The sequence below is a fragment of the Genypterus blacodes genome, unplaced genomic scaffold, assembly GCF_046128005.1.
Source record: "Genypterus blacodes isolate CSIRO-AG114 ecotype Tasmania unplaced genomic scaffold, CSIRO-AGI_Gbla_v1 ptg000022l_1, whole genome shotgun sequence".
NCBI classification, from domain to species: Eukaryota; Metazoa; Chordata; class Actinopteri; order Ophidiiformes; family Ophidiidae; genus Genypterus; species Genypterus blacodes.
The window spans coordinates 1,331,423-1,348,136 of record NW_027466835.1 but is presented as its reverse complement, the minus strand read 5'-3'; the positions used below and the strand labels follow the sequence as shown (position 1 = coordinate 1,348,136).

The 16,714-nt window shown below is 49.7% G+C and overlaps 1 long non-coding RNA gene across 1 annotated transcript in view; it reads right to left on the bottom strand.

Moving 5' to 3' along the window:
• LOC142992745 (uncharacterized) overlaps positions 1-16,714 on the bottom strand; it is a 44,502-nt gene that overhangs the window by 7,553 nt on the left and 20,235 nt on the right. Inside the window, exon 2 of the long non-coding RNA XR_012961064.1 lies at positions 6,376-6,447. This is a non-coding gene — a long non-coding RNA (uncharacterized LOC142992745). The remainder of the gene's footprint in view (positions 1-6,375; positions 6,448-16,714) is intronic.

Sequence of the window (16,714 nt, the reverse complement as noted above, 5' to 3'; positions counted from 1 at the left end):
CATTCTAAATGGTGGATCATTGCGATTAAGAAAAATTAAGAAAAATGTGATTTCCTCACCAAGATGCATCGAGGTTCAATTACCGGTGTGCAAAACACACACTGACCCAAATCAACGTGGAGGGCAAACTGAAGAGGATAGTACAGTTATAGTGAGCGGCTCTTTAATTAGAGAAATTAGAAAGCTCAACTCTATGTACAAAAATGTAGAAATACTCAAGGTGAGAAGAGAGAAGCGAGGTTTGTATCAGGCAAACATCTTGATGTATCACCTTGTTTGACACAAACACACACAGACACAAATCACCAAACAATCCTGTATTCCTGCTATCACCTTTGCAGAGCGAGCAGAGGTAGTAAGCAGGAGTGGTCAGGGAGGCTGAGATGTTAGTTTTAGAGTGAAGGTAAACAGGCTCTCCCATGGTGGGCCTGTACCCTGCACAGAGGGAGCACATGGTTCCCATTGTGGTTAAAAGGGAAGGGGATTAAAGTGTAGAGCAGGAGGAGCCACAGCCGTTCACCCCATGGTGGGATCACAGTGCGCTCGGGTCTCTCAGTATTGCTGATGCAGCCCAGTTCAAAGTGGCTGGTGTGTGTGTGTGTTTGTGTGTGTGTTTGTGTGTGTGTGTGGAGGAGTCCCGGGCAGGTCCATCAGGTGGGCTGGTCGGGGGCCTCCGCTGCCCCAGGTTGAAGCCTTTTCTCAGGGGCGGGCGGAGGCACGCACGTCCACCGCGATGACAGAACGGCCCGAGTCCGACGCTCACACAAACACACACTAGGTATGGATTATGAAAAGGTGTTGAAATGGAGCGGATTTAGCTTTTCAGGGGCCCGATACTGTCCCGGTGAAAAAGAGATCGACTTCAAAGAAACAGAAGTCGAGAAAGAAAGAGACCAAGACTGAAAACCGAAAAAATAAATTCTAGTTCAGGGTCGTCGGTTTGGGCTGAGGAAAAAACGAGGTTCAACCTCTGGAGCGTGGGGGTCAAACAGGCCACATTGGCGTACCACGGGGGACCGTGACTCTGCAGGCAATTAGAGGGGACGTCTTTTAAAAACGTCAAGAGTGCCGAGGACACTGAGGAAGTCACGCACAGTGAAGCGTATCTGCTCTGAGCAAACGCTGCCAATTAACCAACACCCCATGAAGCTCAGCTGTGATTCAACTGGACGACTTCCATGTGCAGCGAGGAGAGGAACGGATGTGGAGGGACGGTCGCACATTTCAGTATGTCAGTCACACCCAATATCTGTCTCCGCTGAGCGTTTTGAGGACGGCGGCGTGTTTGGGTCAGAACCATTCCCTCCAACGCAATGCGAATAAATCACAACTGCTTGTAAAAACTTCACACATAAGCACGAGGAGGCAGGAAGCCCAAGTGGATAAAGTGATAAATAGTCCATCCTCAACCTCATGACCTCATCATCCATACGTAAACAGTCATTATTACACGCTATACGTCTGTCACTCGTGTTAGTTTATACACATCAGTTTGTTTGTGCGTGTGTGTTGCATTACAGGCGAGGAATTGGAAGAGGTGCATGTGTGTTTGTCCAGAGTTGTGCAGCACTCTCGGTCCACAAACACAGTGCGGGAGGGGGGGGGTTAGAGCGCAGCACGTTATTGAGCGCGTGCGTGGTGGCGGCGTTTGGAAACTAGAAACAGATTTATGTAGGCGGGGATCGATTCATCTGAAAGGTCACGACGAGCGTGTTCCCCCTCTGCTCCAGGTGACTCAGTCAGTCAATACTTCCACACACACCCCCCTCCCCATCCTCCCACCAACATTCTGACATCGCTAATTTCAATTCCACTGACGCCACGGCGACGTTCCGTTGATTTGATTACACAGATCCTACGGGCCTCTCTGTGCTTTCCATGACAAATAAATAAATAAATGAATAAAGACAATTTCACGCAGCCTGACTTGTTACATCCCAACACGCCTCCGGCCCCGCGTCCATGAGCACAAAGTTAAGATTAAGTTAAGTGAAAGTTTTCCTATTGACACTGATCACAGCCTTACAGCAGATCTGTCAGACTGCCTTGATTACAAACAACCTTTGATGACAAATGTGAAATGCTTCATTACACAAAAGCCACAAGCATGCCATTGGATGCGTGTGTGTGTATGTGTGTGTATGTGCGCGTGAGAGTGTGTGTGTGTGTGTGTGTGTGTGTGTGTGTGTGTGTGTGTGGAGAACAAATGCAAACACTTTTCAAACCCACACAAGCCTCCTAATGTAAATGTCAGAGCCTGCACCGGTGGAAAAAGGTGGGATGAGGAACACTAATCCGGCCCGGGATTAACAGCGGGCAAATATCACCAATAACCTAAACAAATGACTAACGTTCCCGATATGTGCGGTTGTTCAGGGCCCCTGGGGGATCCAGCCAGAACCCAGCAGGATCTGGATCCAATCCCTGCTGTTTATCAGGCGGAGTGGAAGTAGCTTCCTCCTGAAAACCTCCGTGGAGCGACAGCGCCGAGGGGCTGAAGGGCTTTTACAGACGGAGGAAGTCGTGCCGCAGTCAACAGGCATGACTGGCAAAATATTGATTGCTTGTCCATGCGTCACCATGGAGATTATGTCTGAGGAATGCTGGAAAGAGATAAAGTAATGGGCCATAAATTCCCCCTCGGTGGTAATGGGAGTTGGTTAATTAGCACTGTGTGATGAAACTGAGATCAAAGGTAAAGCAGTGAAGCAGGTTGGAATTTGGTCTGTGCCGCCTTTTCTTCTTCCACAACCGTGAAAAGTGCAAAAGAGGAGAATTTCTCGCAAATGCAGCATGTTTTTCTCTTTCTCCACCGACTCTTTTGTGTGATATGCGACGTGCGGATGGACGTCGAGCGGTTTCTTAGCTGTAATCCTCTGATTTTGCTTTGGTCCACTGTTCAAATTTAAGGTGGAAAAGTGCGGAGACGACAGTGATTGGCCCTCCCAGTCCGTCCTGGCCCACAATGCTTTACCTGCTGCGTCCGGGGGGACAGGCAAAGCCTGAAGGACTTAACCCGCAGCCACATCCCCCGGCCAGCACAAAAGCCATCTGGGGCACGGCTGAGAGCTACAAAATAACTCTTTCAGTCTGAGCTCTGCGTGGTTCTGACGACGAGGCGCTGAGGTCGCCAATACCGAGACTCCGACCGGACTCTCCTCCGCCTCCTCCACCCCTGTAATCCCGGCCTACATGACTGACTCCAACTGAAAGCCCCCACACGCCAGAGGTGAAAGCCAAAAGCCCTGTGAGAGACCACCTGCTCATCAAACTAAATTGCACTCAGCCAAGGCGATGGAGGAATAGAGAGAGAATGAAAAGAACCAGAGTAAGAATCAAAAGAAAGACGAGTCACTGCTCTCCCTCTGTGATCTTGGCAGACAAAAGAACAAATTGCATTTCTGCATCATGGCGCCCGAGGGTCACAAGCGGCATAGGGTCCCACTCAGCCCTGTGTGTGTGTGTGTGTGTGTGTGTGTGTGTCAGCATGTTGATATAGGCTGCACGGGCTCAGCCTTTCATCTCGCCTTCTTTTGTATTCCACTACACTCGTCTCTGTTGTCTCTCTCCTCTATCGGGCAGAATTGACTGTTATTATTCCAAACAGCATTATCTTTATTAATGCCACAGGTCTCAGGACCGTGCACTCCCTGGGAGCCCGGTCTGGACAGAGCTTCAACCAATCTCCCTAGATAAAAGCCCAGCGGAAAGAGCTGTACGCAATACCCGGCAGACCTGGGCCAGCCTTCATCCTCCTTCCTCTTCCTCAGAGAGAGAGGTATAGGGCCAACAAAGACTATGATATGGCTTTAATCTTGGCACTTTGAGTCAGACGGGAACATTTGAAATGAGAGCAGCTCTGTGGAAAGCCATCAGAAGTCACTTAAGGTTTAGTCGGAACAAACAAATTGAGTTCACCGAGTCATTTTCAGACATTTATAATATAATGAAACATAATGAAAAAGAAAACAAAAACCAGAACATTGAAAAGTCACTCACACACACACTATTGTGGTTATGAAACACCAAAGTGTATCTGGTGTTGTTCCAGCAGCCACCCGGCCTGTTTCCACGCCGCCCCTCCAAGCCTCGGCCCCGATTTGTCGCCGCCTCGTACGGGAGTCCGGGGCCGCGTTTCTGCGCTCGTCCATGCGTGACGAGTTATTTTAAAGGTGGTGTGGAGAGCTGACGTGTGGCTGCGGTGGGGCAGGGGGGGGGGCCGGGGGGGTCTCGGCTTAGTGCCTCTGAGCCCCCCCGCGCTCCGCCGGTCACACAGCATCAGCTCCTCGGCTCCGGCCCGGACACTAATTTATGGGACAGGAGATTAACATGAAACCAGCCGTGAGGACCACCCAGACGGTGGCACAGGACGACGTAAGCACGCAAGTTCAAATATACAGAAGGGAGCGACGCACTCATATCCACCGCTCAACCACATCCGCATAACGCTTCAATCCTGCTTAGAATATTAAACAGCAGAAAATATGAAAATAAAACGTTGTGTTGAGTTTAAAAAGGATGAAAAACTACACATACATCATCTACACACACTCACACACACTCTCTACATGCAGCCAGCTTTGCTCTTTGCCGTGTGTATCTACAGGATGTGTCTGCTGCTGAATCACGTCATTCCTGCACTATTTTCTGTTTTGCACATAACCGAGTTCCCCGACATCGTGTGTAATTTTCTATCTTACTTGACCTGGGTCCAAAAACAAGAACCTTTCCGTGCAGTTACACACAGCGGGCAGAAGCCAGACACACACTCTGGATTCCGTCAGAAAGCTTTGGTAAATTCTCTGACGTTCAACTCAATAATTCCCTTTCTACTTTTTCCTGACGGAGGCCTGAACTCCTGAACGCCTCCGCCGCCCGCCTCTAATACTTTATACACTTCCATCCAAAAACGAGAGCAAATAACGCAGAGCAAACACGGAAAAAAAGGGGAAACGGCGCATATTTCTGGCTTGCCGGGGCACAGCAGGAGTCAGCCTGAAGGCCTGGAGGCACCGGTCGGATGAGCTGAACAATACCAGTCAATGACAAATCGGACGTGGTGCATTCCTTGGGCAAACACTCAGCTCATAAAGAGAGACAGGTAGGCAAACACTCACCTGCCCTAAGCTAATAATGCATGTGGAGGCAAACACACAGACACACAGGTAGACACACACACACACCCACACACACACACACACAGGCACACACACACACGCATGCGCACAGCTGAACCTGCAGGTTACTTCAGACCACAATAACACAACATACTGTACGTGTCTTAAAGGACGGTGCCATTTTTCCAACTGTTTGTCTCGTAAAGTTGTGGACCTGTTTGAATCTCTGCACCAGAAACAATAAGCTAAACCTCTGCAGCTCACACAGATTCAGTACTTTATGACATGATGCATATTCTGAGCCCCCCGCCTGCTTACACACATGTGCCTTTCTGACCACGTGTGAGAATGTTTTAAACACGTACGCACGCATGTGGGCCAGGAAATCACTGACGACCAAACAAATCACACACATTTTCCCCTAAGGCCTCCTCTCCCAGAGCAGCTCCAGTGACGCTCTCTGTGGGACGCACGCCGCTCGCTTCCTGACCATGTGACTCCCGCCCGCACGCATTCCCATTGGACGAGGAGAGGACGAAGAGGAGAAGGGGCGGCGGCGGAGGCGGCGGCGAAGGGCAGCGGGCGAGCGGCTGGCAGCGGACACATGAGAGAAAACAAATTCCTGCACTGTTGCCATGGAAATGAGTCAACAGCATGCCGGGGGGGAGGTGGGGGAGCGGAGAGGGCCGGGAGCTGAGGGGCAGAGGCCGACCCGCTGTAGTTAACTATTCATCCCCGTATCCGGCTCCCAAATGACTGGGCAAACACGGAGCACTGCAGAGTCAAAAGGGCCCCGAGGGGCTGAGAGAGGGGCATCACCCTGGGGTGACACACTGACAGGCACACACTGGTTGGTGCAGGCTGGACCAGCCCAGAGAGGGAGCACCCGTGGGAGAGGGAGGGGGGGCTAAGTACACTGAGTACCACAATAAAGGACTAATAGATGTGTGTGTGTGTGTGTGTGTGTGTGTGTTCACTGCAATTAAAACCATTTCTATTAATAAAGCTTCTTTTGGTGGAGCGTAACTTTCTCTTATGTAAACTAACAAACAAACTCAACATGTCTGACAAAGGAAAGGGAATCTGGCCTGGACAAGGAGAGATGGAGAAGTTTAATAAGCGGCTGCCAGTTGTGCCAACAGTTAAAAGCAACATGTCCTGTCATGAGCCTGAACCTCTGTCTGTCTGTCTGGAGGTCTCACTGCTGCAAAACCTGAAGATGAGGAGGAGACAGCTTCATGTCTTTAGAAACACTCACCAGAAGAAGAAGAATGCACGATGGAGGTAATTGGAGGTTGACGTCTCATTTTCAGAATGTGTGACTCTCCACCTGTAGGGGGGGAAAGAAGGATCTATGTGTCACTTCACACACACACACTGTTACATTTCTATATCTGCTTCAATCTGCGCTCTCCGTTTGTTCAGCTGGGTTCATTTGGGCGAAACTGTGTTATAACATGTAAAATGATGTATGACTGGAAAATGGTTCAAAGCCTCAAGCCGCAAGGAGAAGGATCCAGCAGAGCGACCACTTCACTGAGCCAGGAGACCAAAATAACACAGATCCCATCAGCGTCGTATCAGACCAGAGAGGAAAGTGCTCACGTGCTGCATTTAGCGTCTCGTGTATAAGCTGGGGACACGTGTCTTTACATACATGTCCAGGTTTCAGGACCAGAGTGGACAGAGAAAGGTCTGCAAGCGGCTCCTCCACTCCTGCCTCAGCCTGGGCCGAGCTGCGAGGAGGGTGTGTGAGCAGAGAGGAGCTTCTACTGGTCCGTCTGCTGCGCTCACGTCACGGCGCAGTGTTTTTCATAAACCCCGGCGGAGCGTGTCCCTCCTTTAGCGGGAATTAAGATCCTCTCTATAATAATCCACCCAACAAATCTGACAAATGAGAAACAGAGCTGCATCGTTCTGTCCTGAGAGTCAGAGAAGAAGAAGAAGAGAGACGGAGCGAACAAAAGAAGGGAAGAAAACAAGGAGGACTGTAATAAAAACACCAGATGTAGCCCCGAAGAAAGGTGTGTGTGTGTGTGTGTGTGTGTGTGTGTGTGTGTGTGTGTGTGTGTGTGTGTGTGTGTGTGTGTGTGTGTGTGTGTCTATGTGTGTCATTCAGGGAGTTTGGGGCGAACTTCTGGCCCAGGCTGAGAGTCTAAATTTAGAATATTTACTAAAATAAAAAAGTGAGTTCAACCACTGGCACTGGAAGTTTCTCCTCCCCGTTTATGACCTCAGCGGCGGCGTCAACGTCACCGCTGACGGAGTACAAACCATATAAAATAACAAAAAAAGAGACCCCGAGCACATCCAGGAAACAACCGCAATTTAATGTTCCCTGAAAATCCTCTTCTAATGGAAATCCAGTTCCAGATCAACGGGGGGAATAAGGTTCAGTCCCAAAATGATTAGGAACTTTATTTATATATTTACTTAGTATGAACATTCGGAACGTTCTCGTCTCTACACGGATCGGAAAGTTTCTTGTACTGTATCTGCACAAGCTCGGGGATGAGTGTGTGTGTGTGTGTGTGTGTGTGTGTGTGTGTGTGTGTGTGTGTGTGTGTGTGTGTGTGTGTGTGTGTGTGTGTGTGTGTGTGTGGCGCAGTTCGGGGGGGTGAGGATGAGGATGCCCCCGGGCCAGGCTGAGCAGTCAGTGAAGCAGAAGTCACTAAGCTCCAAAGCATGCACATGTCAGGCCTGTAACTAAAACACAGGCGTAAACACAGGCGATGTCATGGATTACACCCTGCCACAGCGCCGCAGGAAACCGCAGGCCGCGCAGGTGGAGCCACCGCCACCGACGCATTCCTCGCCATCTCCGCCTGCTCTGCTGCTGGAGGTCTGACTGACAGCTCATCACCTGCCCCGGGATGGCTGCGCGGAAAAAAAACTTGTGTAAACATCTTTCGGCATCTGTGTATGTGTGTGTGTGGGCGTGCAGAGCAGCAGCCACGGGTGAGGTGGACACACACACACAGAGAGGGATTACAGTGGCCTAATCTTATGCCTTACAGCACAATACCGCACATTCTTTCAAACACTGTAGAGATTATGAAATATTTCCTCAGAGAAGTCATCGGCCATCTTTACTCTCTACTCCATTCACACTTTCTCTCATGGAGGTTCGTCCTGTCCTCCTTCAGATTGAGATGCTTGAATAATGTGATTTAAAAGTAACTACACAACAGAGAAAGATGTGTGTGTGTTATTAGATGTATGCAGCAGAGACGCGGGGAGACAGCAGGACATGAGAGAGGAAAGGAAGCCAGAGCGTTTCCTCAGTGAACAGCACCCTCTAGAGCAACGCCTCTATCCAGCCCTGCACCTCAATGTCACACTCACAACAACAAGACACTTTAAACTCCCACACATGGGAGACTCAGCAGAAACAATTACAACAAAAAAAAAGCCAAACACTCTTGCAATTCCTCCCAATTTTCAAAGCGAAGAAATCAGACGCGATGCCCGTCCCGATCGCAGTTGTGTTTCCGAGCTACGCACGCTGTCGGGGCGATTACACACGTAGGTGAGGCTGACACACACTGGCTTTTCCCAGCATGAGTTGATAATGAGGCGGGCTGTTATTACCGTGTTTGCTTTAATCATGTGCAGGGTTATTAGGCCTGGTTTACAGTACACAGGAGAGGCCCGGATAGGCTGGAGAAATATGAGCGCACAGTAGGACGTGAAACCCAACGAGACCAAACCCTTCTCCCGTCTTTCCCGTCTCTCTCTCTCTCTCTCTCTCTCTTTCTTTCCCCGAGTTCGGCCTCAAATCATGTTACACAAGCACAAAGGAATGCCTCGTATATCAGGACAGTTTTAAAACAAGCGGAAAAGAACAATAAAGGGGAATCTCGGAGGGATCTATGGAAGCCGTAGGTGTTGTTTGGTCCCTTTATGCAGCGTGGCGGGGCAGCTTTGGCACTACTGTAAAGGGGAAACGGCAGCCACACACACAAGTCCAGACACATACGGTCCCTAACTAGTTTACACACGCTTACATAAACTAAATGGGCCTCGGCGTAGAGTCCCGCGCTGGCGGCCGGGGAGCACTACACGCTACACGCTCCCTCCACAGTTTTTCCGTGCCGTTAATAAATATAGACATTCTACTGTTTCAATACATTTTTGTTGGAATTTAGGGAGCACTTGAAAATCCATCATTTTACGAGCTTTTCAAACTTTCCCACAGAATTCCCAGCCTTGTTTTTTTTTTGTTCCACCGGTTTGACCTACGCACATTAAAGTAGCACTCAATTAAGCACCCGTACGCCGCTTCAACATGATAAATAGCACCCACCACCCGTGTTTATGGGACCTGGGTGGCTTTAAAAAACAACGCTGCCACTTCCAGAGATGCAGAAAATGGAAAATCTCTCCATTAACAACAACGAGATGACGAGATGTTCGTTAGTTAACACGCAGAAAACAAAGTTGTGGACGTGAAACATTTTCCGCGTTATCCGATTTCACCGCAAACCCGAAGGATGAAACGGAATACTGTCAATGTTGCGCGTTGCAAGACTCGCCTGCATGAGTTAAAGGTGTGTGTGTGTTTGTCTATGCGTGTATCAAGTTAGCAGAAGGTCAAAGCGGTGAGGTATTAGAGCTGTGTTTGCTCTCTTGGATGTACTCTTGGGGACCAGCCTGTTTGAGAGTTTGAACAGTGACGTGAGAAACCCATAAAAAAACAGGACCTAGCGCCGCGCTGTTTGCTTAAGAACACCCAAAGAATGGCGTGCCATTACAACACAAATCCCTCCGCCCGCATTCCTCCTGTCCGTCAAACCCTTACCTGCTCGACAAGATATGACACCCGGCAGAGAGAAGGGAGTCGCAGGAAGGACGACTCTGCTGCTTCGCGGCGGGGTGACATGCAATATGTTAAAAAAGTTTGTCAGCTCTCAAGGATACAGCCACTACTGTGTGTGTGTGTGTGTGTGTGTGTGTGTGTGTGTGTGTGTGTGTGTGTGTGTGTCCACGTGAGGACAAACACAGCTCATCTCTCACTCCAACCTCTCCAATATATTTACTTTTTATTCATGACGCCTGGATGCACGTTGTCATGTTAGTCACCGTACATTAGCGCTTATCCGTCCCAGCTACTTTCCATTATGCAACACCTGAATCAGCAAACTAATGACGGCAAACTAATGGATCTGGATTGTAAACGCCGGGTGAAGATCCATCACCTGGAACGGATGAAGAGGGAGAGGCGCCGCGAGATTCCGACCCACTCCCCACGCTCGTATCGGAGGAGGAGGAGGCGGAGGAGGAGTAGGCCATTGGGAGGAACTGGATGTGATTTGTATGTGTGTTTTTGAAGAGGGGTGCTCATAAACACCCATGAAAGGGGCCCCTCTATTCAGCCGGCCCCGCCGAGATGTGCTTCACTGGGCCCGCCCTTTGTTTCCCCGCTCACAAAACCTTTAGCATACAAAAAAAAAAAGTGTAGGGGGGGCGGGGGGGCTGATTTGCTGGATGTGTGCAGGCCCAAATGATGCCATCAGATTGGTGCCCGCTTTCCTGATGAAAAAGACCTTGAAGTGATTTAAAAGATGCAGGAAAGAGCTGCCGGCAAATCCTTTATGGGAGGAACGCTGAAAGGAGAATGGAGAGGCAACATGCCAAGCTGCTGATTATTCTATAGTATGCAAAATTGCTCTCAACTCCATGAGTGCCACGGGTGTTAAAACAAAAGGCGGAGAACATTCCTTTATCACGTGACGGGGGTCAATGCGCCGCGGTGATGCGTGGGGTCGGGAAGTTCACCGCATTTCCCACGCTGCCTTATGCCGCGGAGAGCTCGGAACGCTCGGCATCGTGGGCGAGGAAGAGGGCAGGTGCTGAACCGTCCATGCTGGGATGAGTCGGAGCGCTTCGTGAGACCGGACTTCCTTACCAGCGTGACAAGGCACACGCGCACACACACGCACACACACACACAAATATCTGACTCTAACTTTGTCATACGACAGTGACATCATACCTCTGATCCCTCTTTCATTGGCTCTGTCAGTGATTTACAGACACATGATCATTTCTGCCACATTGGTCCCAAACAGCGAGCGGGCCTCAGTTCCACCGTGACGCCCCCTACCAGCCAATGCCCTCGCGGCGGCGTGTCATGGCGGTGCCCATTCGTCAACAGCAACCTAATAGGCATGAGAACCTCACAGCGTCAACAAAGGGACAGTGCCAAACAAAACCACTTGTTGTGAGCGAGAGGGCTCCTGAACAGGCTGATTCCGGTTCCACTGCACTGCGTTCGGCTCTTTTCTTTTTTTTCTACATCTCAGCTATCAGAGAGAACATTTGGTTGAGTTCAGGTGCTCCTCCAGGCTCTCACCCCTGCTGACCGACCCTTTTATAAATCGTGTACTCGTGCCAATTCCCTGTGCTGGACTGATCCACGGCATTCCTGATAAGCCCACGCGGAAGATATGAGATATGAGGTCATTGATGTTATTGACAGCCGCTCAGGTAGTCACTCTTGTTAACGGCTGCACAGTCAGGTGTGTGGGCGACTATTGGGAACATGTCAGGCTTCGCTCTTCCTGTACAGTAGCGAGGTTTCTGGTTTCTGGTGACACATTCGAGCACACGGCGCCAAATCAGAAAAACGATGCCACGTAACCCAAAACTAATCCATATTTAAGCTCAGACCTCGGAGACATTTCCATTTCTGTAAAAACATCTTTCCAAATCATGACTTCAGCACAGCGGGGGAGAGAGAACAGAGAGTCTTTGGCGTCACTCAATGAATCAGACGGTGGGTTTTCCCCCACTCAGCGTATTTGTCAGCCGTCTGGCTTCACACACACACACACCATCACCTCTAATTGCACCTGACAGGTGAGTCAAATACCCTAAATACCTTATCAGTACTTATTACAGCCCACAGTGAAGCTTCTGTAGTAAACTAATGCACAGTCACCTCAGGGTGTGTAAATGTGTTGCTGTGTGTGTGTGTACACACTGTGCTCCCTTCAGCAAAGACACAGTGACACGAATGATGCAACAGTGCAGTGATTGGTGTGTGTGTGTGTGTGTGTGTGTGTGTGTGTGTGTGTGTGTGTGTGCCAAAGGTGAGTGGTGAATTTTAAGCCGATTTAACACAACAGAAGTCTGAACATGAGGTCGTGAGGTGCTGAGAGTGAGTGTGTGTGTGTGTGTGTGTGTGTGTGTGTGTGTGTGTGTGTGTGTGTGTGTGTGTGTGTGTGTGTGACACACACTACACCCTACATAATCAACATGTACAAGGCCATCAATTAAAACACAATTAATTCTACTGTTCCAGAATACAACCACTCATCAGATATAAGTACTCAACCAACATGTCAGGGGTGTTTCCAGCTCAACTCCTGGGCGGATGTCCTTTATAAAATTAAACCAAATATGATTCATGGTGTTCAAGGTGCTAGAAAATGTGTCTGTAATATAAACAACGACAAGACGAGTCTGACATGGAAATGTTGATATGAGACGACACACCACATGTGATCTGATCTGGAGTATGAGGTCATCTGTTTACAAGTGAGTCTGACATCATGGGGTTCAGTCCCAGGGAGCTGCTGCGTAAGTGGCTACATTTGTTTTGATATTAAAATGAGTTCAGATGTGATGAGCCGCGGCTTGAGATGCCTCATGTTGTGTTTCAGTGTAACCAGTAGCGAGTTCACAAGGATCAAAACATAACGTGGGTTCCACCCTGGAGGCCATGATGTCAGTGGAAGTCTTTTCCAGGATGCCTGATATGGCTCCTGTGGGCTCCTGAGCTGATAAGATTGAGGAGCAGGTCACTAGGACCCTGGGCTAACCGCTCGCGGGCAAACAAAGCCGCCTCAGTCCCGACTATCTGGTCCATCTCGCCACAGACCACATGTGGGCTCGCCGGACGCAGGTAATCAGGGCTGTCAGAATGGGACCGGCTCCTCTTGCAGAAACCATAAACCCGCCATGTCCACCCTGCAAAACTCCCATTTCTGCTGAACATAAAGGATAGAAAGAGTCGGAGATCTACTGGGAGGAAATGAGATGAGGTGGACGGTGGCTGGGCATCGACGCTCCACACGCCAGGAACGCATTCCCTCTACTTTCCCTTCTTTAGTGACCCTCCATGCACAAGCGCCATCGCAGACTCTCTGTCAAACCGGTTGGTGGCGAAATCACTGTTTCATTGTGATACCTGTTGTCATGGATACGCCCAGGTGTTGCTCATGAGCCAAAGCGGAGGAATCAGGAGGGCCGAGGCACTCGCTAATCCACCTCTATACCACAGTGTGTCAATAATCAGGAATGCACTGCCTAAACTGAACCATTGTTCCCCTGCCAACAAATCACAAATATAAGCGCTGACACTGCCTCCGGGCACCGCAGCCTCTCGGGCTGGAGGAGGAACCGAGTGAAGAGAAAGAACAACAAGAAGGAGAGATGGAAGAAGCTTTGATTTATCTCCAGACAGCTTAACACCATCGTGAAGCTCAGGGGGCGCATGTGGCGGAGCGGCAGCCTCTTTGTACAGTAGGAGGACATTCAGAGAGCAGCTGCTGTAAACAGTTGGACGACGGCTTTGAACTCACATTAAGCCCCTGACACAGCGGGACATATCCTCTCACACACTTTGAACTCCACACAACTGGAGTCCGATTGAGAATATTTAAAATGAGAAAAGAGTGAAAAAACAATCTTCTTTAAACACACTTGACAATAGATTCTGATCTGTGTGTGTGCGTGTGTGTGTGTGTGTATGTGTGTGTGTGTGTGTGAGGTAGTTTGACGTGCTGGCGAGTCGTCCTGACACAGAGCAGCAACAACGCAACTCAAACTGTAAGATTAGACACGAGCATCTCTGATTCCATACAATGTAAGGAAAGACAATAGCTCGTCTGTTGTCTCTCTCTCTCGCTCCCTCCCTCTCTCTCTCTCTGTGTGTGTGTGTGTGTCAGAGAAGAGAGAAACCGGGTTTAGCGGATGCGGCCGCAGCGTTGAGACCACTGGGTAAGGTCCCAGCACCAGAAAGGTCCTCCTGAGAGCTTTATTGTGGGGCGGCTCACCACAGAAACGTTGTGTTTCCCCCGACATGCCAGATTTTCCTCACAGCTCGCCACAACAATACGCATCTTTGTGGAGCGGCGCCCATTATCCTCACGCATTACTGTAAATGACAGGAGAGGCTTTAATGAGCTCCAGGTACGGACTCGCCATAACCCAAGAGGCTAATTTAAACATCTTGCAGATCTGAGCTGGTGCATCTTCACTGTCGCAGAAGATCAGGACACCAAGAGAGAAGCTTCATACAGGCATCAGGTCGGATCAGAAGAACGTCAAACTCTTAAGCAACCCCCCGCGGGTGTGTGCGCGTGTGTGTGTGTGTGTGTTCTTTAGAGTCAATTGTAAAGCAGAACCATCCACTGCAAACACCGACACACACTCACACTCACAGATCAAACCTTTAAATTCACTTTGCGGCCCGTTTGTGTCTTCGGTGCTCGATTACAACCGATTACAACCTCAGAATCAAATGTCACTGGCTCAGCTAAGATGATACATGAGGAACTCCAGAGTGTGAGTGAACTGCTGCTCACGGAAAACACTCCCAGATAAATACTATCTAGTAAATACTATCAGCCATAGATCCTGTCTGGCTTTACTATCTAAACTATCTCACTTTCTCTACCTTCATACCTTTGTAAACATGCCAACAAACATGCAACATGCTTAACCTTTATTCCATAACACTGCTCCTTATGAGACTGATCACCTTCTCAAAGTCAATAGGTCAGAGGTCAGCAGACAGGGAGAAGAACTTGACCCTCTCCACAGCCTGAACCTACACTTGACCCCTCAGTGACCTGGTTGAGGATGAGGATGGTTTGACCTCAGACTTGTGCTCACTCGCCCTGATGTCCTCGCTCTAATTGCTCTCACCGTGGGGGATGTAAAGTCTGATATAAGGTGCATTGTCTCACTGTGTGTGTGTGTGTGTGTGTCATCAGGAGCCAAGCTAACACTTGCCTGCAGCAAACCACATACACACACACACACACACACACTCATGTCTTCACCCGCCACAGCCTATCATTATGGCTGTCACGTAGCTCCTCCGCAACTCGCCTCGCAAGCCCCGACAACCTCCAGCACACACACCTGGAGGGCCAAACACTTAGTTCCCAGCCCTCTAAACACCGCCTTATAACACACACACACACACACACACACACACACACACACACACACACACACACACACACACACACACACACACACACACACACACACACACACACACACACACACACACACACACACACACACACACACACACACACACACACACACACACACACACACACACACACACACCCTGGAGCCTCAGCTTGGACCCTCCCATTTTCTCTGTACAGTACACCTTGCTTTTTTATCTCTCCAACCGCAAATGCTTTTCACGCCATTTCGTTTATTTTAGTTGTTATCATTTTTCCACAGAGGTTGAGTGAACACACACACACACAGACACACACACACACACACACACACAGGTCAGCAGCTGCTCCCAGGCAAGCAGACAAACAACCACAAAACAAGCTGGCAGTGAAGAAACAACCTAAATAGCTGTCAGGTAGATCAGATTGGGACGGTGACATGCTGGAATTTAGCAGCGGTGGCTTCCTGGTGTGTGTGTGTGCGTGCGTGCGTTTCCTGGTACCTGTTCCGATCAGGCACCAGGAAACGCACAGGGGTCAAGTGAACGCAGCAAACACATGAACACACAGACCACTTTAAGAGGAGGAGGTAATGCAGAGGACAACGCCGGACGTATGGAACGCGCCGCCGCGACCGAAGCCTTTGTGAGCGAGGAGCCACCGTGCTGTTTGCTCTCTTTTGTGACCTCGCAAGTCCGCCGTAGGTCTGTGCTTGCTTTGCGCCGCGAAACCTGTTCACAGACGGCTTACCGCGCACACACACACTTTATCCACGTCTACCTTGATGTGAGCCACATGCTGTAGGTGAGGTGTGTGTGATGATACTTTGCCAATACCTGAAACTCAGGCTTTAGAGAATCCAGAAAGACGGCCTGTCACACCTCACCTCTGTAAAGTCCCAGTAACCACAGAGAGATTACCTCTGCATTCTGTTACAATGACATCACATGTGAACTACTTTCCCCTGCTAATGACAGATCACAGCCTGCTACTTAAAGACCTTTATTAAATATGAAAGGTTGGGAGCATTAATCCGACGGGCACGCGTTAATGCCAAAGGTATGCGAGTAGAAGCGGCGCCCGGCCTGAAACGCGGTTCTCACATCCTCGCGCTCGCCTCGCTTCGCCTCGCCTCGGCCTCCTTCCTGCACCTACGCCTGAGCGTTATGTACCCCTGCATGACAAATGACCTCATCAGACGCGAGAATACACTGCAGAGGGGTTCTGGGTAACATCAGGGCCGAGCTGCGCCAGAGAGCCTCGACAGTGTCTCCCCGCTTCATTTACATACAACAATATACAGGTCCACAGCCGGCTCCCAAACACACACACACACAAACCATTCACGGCACGCTAAACTCAATCTCAGTCAGGGAGCACATGTGC